The following is an 11667-nucleotide window of genomic DNA, read 5'->3' as shown; positions in this document are numbered from 1 at the left end:
CAAATCCCTGCCTATGAGATATCACATACTACTCTGGGACAAATAAGTAGAGACTGGTGGCAAATTTAATCAAAAAACAAGTCCCTATGGAGTCACTGGCTTCAAAGACTAAAATAACATAATGAACACCATCATGTAAAATAAACTCATATGACTTCCTAACAAGCAAATTGTGCCATACCACGACACCTACATGGAATTTTGAAAAAAAAAATATGTCTCTATTCCCAATACCTTCCTATGGGAAACTTACTAGATAAGACTTTTGAACATAACACAAGAATTGTTATCTTCAAATAAAGGCCTCCTCCTCCCCTTCAGCCTTTCCTCTCCATCTACAAAATCGGTGTCTTTACCAATCTTATGTGTCACTTATTGTAAATAGCAGCAAATACTAAAGTTCCTATAGCCTAGGACCTCATAATGCGGAAATCCAGTCAGTACAGAATTCTTAAAAAAATAGTTTCAAACCCCTGGCTATCAGCTATCACATACTACTCTGGTACACAGAAGTAGAGACTGGTGACAAATTTACCAAAACCAAGTCCCTGTGGAGTCACTGGTTTCAAAGACTAAAAAAACACAGTGAACACCATCACTAAAATCAAATCAGGTGACTTCCTAACCAGCAAATGGCGCCATACTATGACACCTACACAGAATTTTGAAAAAAGCAGACTTCTTTATTCCCAATACCTTTCAAGGTTATTGGTCTGTGGTATTTCTCCAAAACAAACATGATACCATCTCAGACCACACAATTTTACCTTGAGAGAGAGAGGAGCAATAACATAAGCATTACATCTCTCTTTATTGCCCTGACCAAATCCAGCTAAAGGGACCTACCCTAAGTTATTCCACTTCACATGAAGCACCAATATCCAAGGAGGGCCCAGCAACTGAACCAAACAAACCACTTCTGACCAGACATCTCCATTGGAAATTAGATGAACATAATGGAAATGACACAGTGATATGATAGCAATCTCACCATATTACCAATGTAACTATAATGATTTGAGGTACATCTAACTTCAATGTAACAGAATAACATTTTAAAATATAGTAAAATAATCTAGATAAAATCTCCATGATTATACACAGCCAATCAAAATCAAATGAGAGTACAACATTAACATGAAATGTGTGCAAGTATAAAACAAAATTGAAAACTATACCAAAAAATCCCAACTTTTTTACAGTAAACAGGAAAACACAGAATTAATTCACCCAGAAGTGTATACCCCTTTACAAGCACTTTTTTTTTTACAAAATGTATTGATTCTATAGTACAACACATGATAGCTACGCATTGGAAAACGTACAAGGTCTGGATATCCTAAGTCTACACAATTTATCATCACATAAAAGCTCTCTAAATCTGCTTCAGTCCTGGTTCTTTATCTAAACATATGGCACCACTACAGGCATTGGCTTTAAGCCCAATATACATATGAGTCTCCAACCATTTGTAAAACAGCTCTTGGTATATTAGGTGAGTAAATAATGCTACTTCTATTATATTTGTCAGATAGTGGGTACATGAAGAATTTGGAAAAAAAGATAGCGAGCTATGGGAAACTTACTAGATAAGACTTTTGAACATAACAACACAAGAATTGTTATCTTCAAATAAAGGCCTCCTCCTCCCCTTCAGCCTTTCCTCTCCATCTCCAAAATTGGTGTCTTTACCAATTCTTTGCGTTACTTATTATAAAAATCAGCAGACAGTAAAGTTCCCATAGCCTAAGACCTCATCATCCAGGAAACCAGTCAGTCCAGAATTCTTAAAAAAATAGTTTCAAATCCCTGCCTATGAGATATCACATACTACTCTGGGACAAATAAGTAGAGACTGGTGGCAAATTTAATCAAAAAACAAGTCCCTATGTAGTCACTGGCTTCAAAGACTAAAATAACATAATGAACACCATCATGTAAAATAAACTCATATGACTTCCTAACAAGCAAATGGTGCCATACCACGACACCTACATGGAATTTTGAAAAAAAAATATGTCTCTATTCCCAATACCTTCCTATGGGAAACTTACTAGATAAGACTTTTGAACATAACACAGGAATTGTTATCTTCAAATAAAGGCCTCCTCCTCCCCTTCAGCCTTTCCTCTCCATCTCCAAAATTGGTGTCTTTACCAATCTTATGTGTCACTTATTGAAAATAGCAGCAAATACTAAAGTTCCTATAGCCTAGGACCTCATAATGCGGAAATCCAGTCAGTACAGAATTCTTAAAAAAATTGTTTCAAACCCCTGGCTATCAGATATCACATACTACTCTGGTACACAGAAGTAGAGACTGGTGACAAATTTACCAAAACCAAGTCCCTGTGGAGTCACTGGTTTCAAAGACTAAAAAAACACAGTGAACACCATCACTAAAATCAAATCAGGTGACTTCCTAACCAGCAAATGGCGCTATACTATGACACCTACACAGAATTTTGAAAAAAGCAGACCTCTTTATTCCCAATACCTTTCAAGGTTATTGGTCTGTGGTATTTCTCCAAAACAAACATGATACCATCTCAGACCACACAATTTTACCTTGAGAGAGAGGAGCAATAACATAGGCATTACATCTCTCTTTATTGCCCTGACCAAATCCAGCTAAAGGGACATACCCTAAGTTAATCCACTTCACATGAAGCACCAATATCCAAGGAGGGCCCAGCAACTGAACCAAACAAACCACTTCTGACCAGACATCTCCATTGGAAATTAGATGAACATAATAGAAATGACACAGTGATATGATAGCAATCTCACCATATTACCAATGTAACTATAATGATTTGAGGTACATCTAACTTCAATGTAACAGAATAACATATAAAATATAGTAAAATAATCTAGATAAAATCTCCATGATTATACACAGCCAATCAAAATCAAATGAGAGTACAACATTAACATGAAATGTGTGCAAGTATAAAACAAAATTGAAAACTATACCAAAAAATTTCCAACTTTTTAACAATAAACAGGAAAACACAGAATTAATTCACCCAGAAGTGTATACCCCTTTACAAGCACTTTTTTTTTTTACAAAATGTATTGATTCTATAGTACAACAAATGATAGCTACGCATTGGAAAACGTACAAGGTCTGGATATCCTTAGTCTACACAATTTATCATCACACAAAAGCTCTCAAAGTCTGCTTCAGTCCTGGTTCTTTATCTAAACCTATGGCACCACTACAGGCATTGGCTTTAAGTCCAATATACATATGAGTCTCCAACCATTTGTAAAACAGCTCTTGGTATATTAGGTGAGTAAATAATGCTACTTTTATTATATTTGTCAGATAGTGGGTACATGAAGAATTTGGAAAAAAAGATAGCGAGCTATGGGAAACTTACTAGATAAGACTTTTGAACATAACAACACAAGAATTGTTATCTTCAAATAAAGGCCTCCTCCTCCCCTTCAGCCTTTCCTCTCCATCTCCAAAATTGGTGTCTTTACCAATTCTTTGCGTTACTTATTATAAAAATCAGCAGACAGTAAAGTTCCCATAGCCTAAGACCTCATCATCCAGGAAACCAGTCAGTCCAGAATTCTTAAAAAAAATAGTTTCAAATCCCTGCCTATGAGATATCACATACTACTCTGGGACAAATAAGTAGAGACTGGTGGCAAATTTAATCAAAAAACAAGTCCCTATGGAGTCACTGGCTTCAAAGACTAAAATAACATAATGAACACCATCATGTAAAATAAACTCATATGACTTCCTAACAAGCAAATGGTGCCATACCACGACACCTACATGGAATTCTGAAAAATAAATATGTCTCTATTCCCAATTCCTTCCTATGGGAAACTTACTAGATAAGACTTTTGAACATAACAACACAAGAATTGTTATCTTCAAATAAAGGCCTCCTCCTCCCCTTCAGCCTTTCCTCTCCATCTCCAAAATTGGTGTCTTTACCAATCTTATGTGTCACTTATTGTAAATAGCAGCAAATACTAAAGTTCCTATAGCCTAGGACCTCATAATGCGGAAATCCAGTCAGTACAGAATTCTTAAAAAAATAGTTTCAAACCCCTGGCTATCAGATATCACATACTACTCTGGTACACATAAGTAGAGACTGGTGACAAATTTACTAAAACCAAGTCCCTGTGGAGTCACTGGTTTCAAAGACTAAAAAAACACAGTGAACACCATCACTAAAATCAAATCAGGTGACTTCCTAACCAGCAAATGGCGCCATACTATGACACCTACACAGAATTTTGAAAAAAGCAGACCTCTTTATTCCCAATACCTTTCAAGGTTATTGGTCTGTGGTATTTCTCCAAAACAAACATGATACCATCTCAGACCACACATTTTTACCTTGAGAGAGAGAGGAGCAATAACATAAGCATTACATCTCTCTTTATTGCCCTGACCAAATCCAGCTAAAGGGACCTACCCTAAGTTATTCCACTTCACATGAAGCACCAATATCCAAGGAGGGCCCAGCTACTGAACCAAACAAACCACTTCTGACCAGACATCTCCATTGGAAATTAGATGAACATAATGGAAATGACACAGTGATATGATAGCAATCTCACCATATTACCAATGTAACTATAATGATTTGAGGTACATCTAACTTCAATGTAACAGAATAACATATAAAATATAGTAAAAGAATCTAGATAAAATCTCCATGATTATACACAGCCAATCAAAATCAAATGAGAGTACAACATTAACATGAAATGTGTGCAAGTATAAAACAAAATTGAAAACTATACCAAAAAATGTCCAACTTTTTTACAATAAACAGGAAAACACAGAATTAATTCACCCAGAAGTGTATACCCCTTTACAAGCACTTTTTTTTTTACAAAATGTATTGATTCTATAGTACAACACATGATAGCTACGCATTGGAAAACGTACAAGGTCTGGATATCCAAAGTTTACACAATTTATCATCACACAAAAGCTCTCAAAATCTGCTTCAGTCCTGGTTCTTTATCGAAACATATGGCACCACTACAGGCATTGGCTTTAAGCCCAATATACATATGAGTCTCCAACCATTTGTAAAACAGATCTTGGAATATTAGGTGAGTAAATAATGCTACTTCTATTATACAGTGGAGGAAATAAGTATTTGATCCCTTGCTGATTTTGTAAGTTTGCCCACTGTCAAAGACATGAACAGTCTAGAATTTTTAGGCTAGGTTAATTTTACCAGTGAGAGATAGATTATATAAAAAAAATAAAAAATAATAACATTGTCAAAATTATATATATTTATTTGCATTGTGCACAGAGAAATAAGTATTTGATCCCTTTGGCAAACAAGACTTAATACTTGGTGGCAAAACCCTTGTTGGCAAGCACAGCAGTCAGACATTTTTAGTAGTTGATGATGAGGTTTGCACACATGTTAGATGGAATTTTGGCCCACTCCTCTTTGCAGATCATCTGTAAATCATTAAGATTTCGAGGCTGTCGCTTGGCAACTCGGATCTTCAGCTCCCTCCATAAGTTTTCGATGGGATTAAGGTCTGGAGACTGGCTAGGCCACTCCATGACCTTAATGTGCTTCTTTTTGAGCCACTCCTTTGTTGCCTTGGCTGTATGTTTCGGGTCATTGTCATGCTGGAAGACCCAGCTACGAGCCATTTTTAATGTCCTGGTGGAGGGAAGGAGGTTGTCACTCAGGATTTGACAGTACATGGCTCCATCCATTCTCCCATTGATGCGGTGAAGTAGTCCTGTGCCCTTAGCAGAGAAACACCCCCAAAACATAATGTTTCCACCTCCATGCTTGACAGTGGGTACAGTGTTCTTTGGGTCATAGGCAGCATTTCTCTTCCTCCAAACACGGCGAGTTGAGTTAATGCCAAAGAGCTCAATTTTAGTCTCATCTGACCACAGCACCTTCTCCCAATCACTCTCAGAATCATCCAGATGTTCATTTGCAAACTTCAGACGTGTCTGTACATGTGCCTTCTTGAGCAGGGGGACCTTGCGGGCACTGCAGGATTTTAATCCATTACGGCGTAATGTGTTACCAATGGTTTTCTTGGTGACTGTGGTCCCGGCTGCCTTGAGATCATTAACAAGTTCCCCCCGTGTAGTTTTCGGCTGAGCTCTCACCTTCCTCAGGATCAAGGATACCCCACGAGGTGAGATTTTGCATGGAGCCCCAGATCGATATCGATTGACAGTCATTTTGTATGTCTTCCATTTTCTTACTATTGCACCAACAGTTGTCTCCTTCTCACCCAGCGTCTTACTTATGGTTTTGTAGCCCATTCCAGCCTTGTGCAGGTCTATGATCTTGTCCCTGACATCCTTAGAAAGCTCTTTGGTCTTGCCCATGTTGTAGAGGTTAGAGTCAGACTGATTAATTGAGTCTGTGGACAGGAGTCTTTTATACAGGTGACAATTTAAGACAGTTGTCTAATGCAGGCACCGAGTTGATTTGGAGCGTGTAACTGGTCTGGAGGAGGCTGAACTCTTAATGGTTGGTAGGGAATCAAATACTTACTTCTCTGTGCACAATGCAAATAAATATATATCATTTTGACTATGTGATTTTCTTATTTTTTTTTAATATAATCTATCTCTCACTGGTAAAATTAACCTAGCCTAAAAATTCTAGACTATTCATGTCTTTGACAGTGGGCAAACTTACAAAATCAGCAAGGGATCAAATACTTATTTCCTCCACTGTATATGTCAGATAGTGGGTACATGAAGATTTTGGAAAAAAAGATAGCGAGCTATGGGAAACTTACTAGATAAGACTTTTGAACATAACAACACAAGAATTGTTATCTTCAAATAAAGGCCTCCTCCTCCCCTTCAGCCTTTCCTCTCCATCTCCAAAATTGGTGTCTTTACCAATTCTTTGCGTTACTTATTATAAAAATTAGCAGACAGTAAAGTTCCAATAGCCTAAGACCTCATCATCCAGGAAACCAGTCAGTCCAGAATTCTTAAAAAAATAGTTTAAAATCCCTGCCTATGAGATATCACATACTACTCTGGGACAAATAAATAGAGACTGGTGGCAAATGTAATAAAAAAACAAGTCCCTATGGAGTTACTGGCTTCAAAGACTAAAATAACATAATGAACACCATCATGTAAAATAAATTCATATGACTTCCTAACATGCAAATGGTGCCATACCATGACACCTACATGGAATTTTGAAAAAAATAATATGTCTCCATTCCCAATACCTTCCTATGGAAAACTTACGAGATAAGACTTTTGAACATAACAACACAAGAATTGTTATGTTCAAATAAAGGCCTCCTCCTCCCCTTCAGCCTTGCCTCTCCATCTCCAAAATTGGTGTCTTTACCAATCTTATGTGTCACTTATTGTAAATAGCAGCAAATACTAAAGTTCCTATAGCCTAGGACCTCATAATCCGGACATCCAGTCATTACAGAATTCTTAAAAAAATAGTTTCAAACCCCTGGCTATCACATATCACATACTACTCTGGTACACAGAAGTAGAGACTGGTGACAAATTTACCAAAACCAAGTCCCTGTGGAGTCACTGGTTTCAAAGACTAAAAAAACACAGTGAACACCATCAGTAAAATCAAATCAGATGACTTCCTAACCAGCAAATCGCGCCATACTATGAGACCTACACAGAATTTTGAAAAAAGCAGACCTCTTTATTCCCAATACCTTTCAAGGTTATTGGTCTGTGGTATTTCTCCAAAACAAACCTGATACCATCTCAGACCACAAAATTTTACCTTGAGAGAGAGAGGAGCAATAACATAAGCATTACATCTCTCTTTATTGCCCTGTTCAAATCCAGCTAAAGGGACCTACCCTAAGTTATTCCACTTCACATGAAGCACCAATATCCAAGGAGGGCCCAGCAACTGAACCAAACAAACCACTTCTGACCAGACATCTCCATTGGAAATTAGATGAACATAATGGAAATGACACAGTGATATGATAGCAATCTCACCATATTACCAATGTAACTATAATGATTTGAGGTACATCTAACTTCAATGTAACAGAATAACATATAAAATATAGTAAAAGAATCTAGATAAAATCTCCATTATTATACACAGCCAATCAAAATCAAATGAGAGTACAACATTAACATGAAATGTGTGCAAGTATAAAACAAAATTGAAAACTATACCAAAAAAATCCCAACTTTTTTACAATAAACAGGAAAACACTGAATTAATTGACCCAGAAGTGTATACCCCTTTACAAGCACTTTTTTTTTTACAAAATGTATTGATTCTATAGTACAACACATGATAGCTACGCATTGGAAAACGTACAAGGTCTGGATATCCTAAGTCTACACAATTTATCATCACACAAAAGCTCTCAAAATCTGCTTCAGTCCTGGTTCTTTATCTAAACCTATGGCACCACTACAGGCATTGGCTTTAAGCCCAATATACATATGAGTCTCCAACCATTTGTAAAACAGCTCTTGGAATATTAGGTGAGTAAATAATGCTACTTCTATTATATTTGTCAGATAGTGGGTACATGAAGAAATTGGAAAAAAAGATAGCGAGCTATGGGAAACTTACTAGATAAGACTTTTGAACATAACAACACAAGAATTGTTATCTTCAAATAAAGGCCTCCTCCTCCCCTTCAGCCTTTCCTCTCCATCTCCAAAATTGGTGTCTTTACCAATTCTTTGCGTTACTTATTATAAAAATCAGCAGACAGTAAAGTTCCCATAGGCTAAGACCTCATCATCCAGGAAACCAGTCAGTCCAGAATTCTTAAAAAAATAGTTTCAAATCCCTGCCTATGAGATATCACATACTACTCTGGGACAAATAAGTAGAGGCTGGTGGCAAATTTAATAAAAAAACAAGTCCCTATGGAGTCACTGGCTTCAAAGACTAAAATAACATAATGAACACCATCATGTAAAATAAACTCATATGACTTCCTAACAAGCAAATGGTGCCATACCACGACACCTACATGGAATTTTGAAAAAAAAAAATGTCTCTATTCCCAATACCTTCCTATGGGAAACTTACTAGATAAGACTTTTGAACATAACAACACAAGAATTGTTATTTTCAAATAAAGGCCTCCTCCTCCCCTTTAGCCTTGCCTCTCCATCTCCAAAATTGGTGTCTTTACCAATCTTATGTGTCACTTATTGTAAATAGCAGCAAATACTAAAGTTCCTATAGCCTAGGACCTCATAATCCGGAAATCCAGTCAGTACAGAATTCTTAAAAAAATAGTTTCAAACCCCTGGCTATCAGATATCACATACTACTCTGGTACACAGAAGTAGAGACTGGTGACAAATTTACCAAAACCAAGTCCCTGTGGAGTCACTGATTTCAAAGACTAAAAAAACACAGTGAACACCATCAGTAAAATCAAATCAGATGACTTCCTAACCAGCAAATGGCGCCATACTATGACACCTACACAGAATTTTGAAAAAAGCAGACCTCTTTATTCCCAATACCTTTCAAGGTTATTGGTCTGTGGTATTTCTCCAAAACAAACATGATACCATCTCAGACCACACAATTTTACCTTGAGAGAGAGGAGCAATAACATAAGCATTACATCTCTCTTTATTGCCCTGACCAAATCCAGCTAAAGGGACCTACCCTAAGTTATTCCACTTCACATGAAGCACCAATATCCAAGGAGGGCCCAGCAACTGAACCAAACAAACCACTTCTGACCAGACATCTCCATTGGAAATTAGATGAACATAATGGAAATGACACAGTGATATGATAGCAATCTCACCGTATTACCAATGTAACTATAATGATTTGAGGTACATCTAACTTCAATGTAACAGAATAACATAAAATATAGTAAAATAATCTAGATAAAATCTCCATGATTATACTCAGCCAATCAAAATCAAATGAGAGTACAACTTTAACATGAAATGTGTGCAAGTATAAAACAAAATTGAAAACTATACCAAAAAATCCCAACTTTTTTACAATAAACAGGAAAACACAGAATAAATTCACCCCGAAGTGTATACCCCTTTACAAGCACTTTTTTTTTACAAAATGTATTGATTCTATAGTGCAACACATGATAGCTATGCATTGGAAAACATACAAGGTCTGGATATCCTAAGTCTACACAATTTATCATCACACAAAAGCTCTCAAAATCTGCTTCAGTCCTGGTTCTTTATCAAAACCTATGGCACCACTACAGGCATTGGCTTTAAGCCCAATATACATATGAGTCTCCAACCATTTGTAAAACAGCTCTTGGAATATTAGGTGGGTAAATTATGCTACTTCTATTATATTTGTCAGATAGTGGGTACATGAAGAAATTGGAAAAAAAGATAGCGAGCTATGGGAAACTTACTAGATAAGACTTTTGAACATAACAACACAAGAATTGCTATCTTCAAATAAAGGCCTCCTCCTCCCCTTCAGCCTTTCCTCTCCATCTCCAAAATTGGTGTCTTTACCAATTCTTTGCGTTACTTATTATAAAAATCAGCAGACAGTAAAGTTCCCATAGCCTAAGACCTCATCATCCAGGAAACCAGTCAGTCCAGAATTCTTATAAAAATAGTTTCAAATCCCTGCCTATGAGATATCACATACTACTCTGGGACAAATAAGTAGAGACTGGTGGCAAATTTAATCAAAAAACAAGTCCCTATGGAGTCACTGGCTTCAAAGACTAAAATAACATAATGAACACCATCATTAACTATTTCATAACTCTATAGGTAGAAAATGTATAGATTCTCTAGTAACACAGATGATAGCTACACATTGGAAAACAAACAAGCCCTGGATATCCTAAATCTACACAATTTATCATCACACAAAAGCTCTACTTATCTGCTTCAGTCCTGGCTCTTTATCTCTAAACCCATGGCACCACTACAGGAATTGGCTTTTAGTACAATATACATATGAGTCTCCAAACATTTGTAAAACAGCTCTTGGAATATTAGGTGAGTAAATAATGCTTTTTCTATTATATTATTTAGATAGTGGGTAATTAAAGAATTTGGACAAAAAGATAGCGAGCTATCAAAAACCTTTGTTAGGGCCTATTCACATCACCGTTCATTTCCGTGCCGGGGTTCCATCGGAGGGTTCCGTCGGGTGAACCCCGCAACGGAAAGTGAAACTGACAGCACAGCTTCCGTTTCACTTTCCGTTGCGGGGTTCACCCGACGGAACCCTCTGACGGAACCCCGGAACGGAAATGAACGGTGATGTGAACAGGCCCTTAATAAGACTTTTGAACATAACAACACAAGTATTGTTATGTTCAAATAAAGGCCTCCTCCTCCCCTTCAGCCTTTCCTCTCCATCTCCAAAATTGGTGTCTTTACAAATGTTTCGTGCCACTTATTGTAAATAGTAGAAAATAGTAGAAAATAGTAACGTTCCCATAGTACAGTGGTACTCAGAAGTAGTCTGGTCGCAAATTTACTAAAACCAAGTAACTGTTGATTCACTGGATTGAAAGACTAAAAGAAACTTACTGAACACCATCACATAAAATAAACTCATATGACTTCCTAACCAGCAAATGGTGCCATACCACGACAGCTACATGGTATTTTGAAAAAAGAAGATATCTGTAAAGGGAATTGTTTTATATATTTATATCTATGTA

This window comes from Rhinoderma darwinii, assembly GCF_050947455.1.
Source record: "Rhinoderma darwinii isolate aRhiDar2 chromosome 2 unlocalized genomic scaffold, aRhiDar2.hap1 SUPER_2_unloc_16, whole genome shotgun sequence".
NCBI lineage: Eukaryota > Metazoa > Chordata > Amphibia > Anura > Rhinodermatidae > Rhinoderma > Rhinoderma darwinii.
This window is presented reverse-complemented; position numbering follows the sequence as displayed.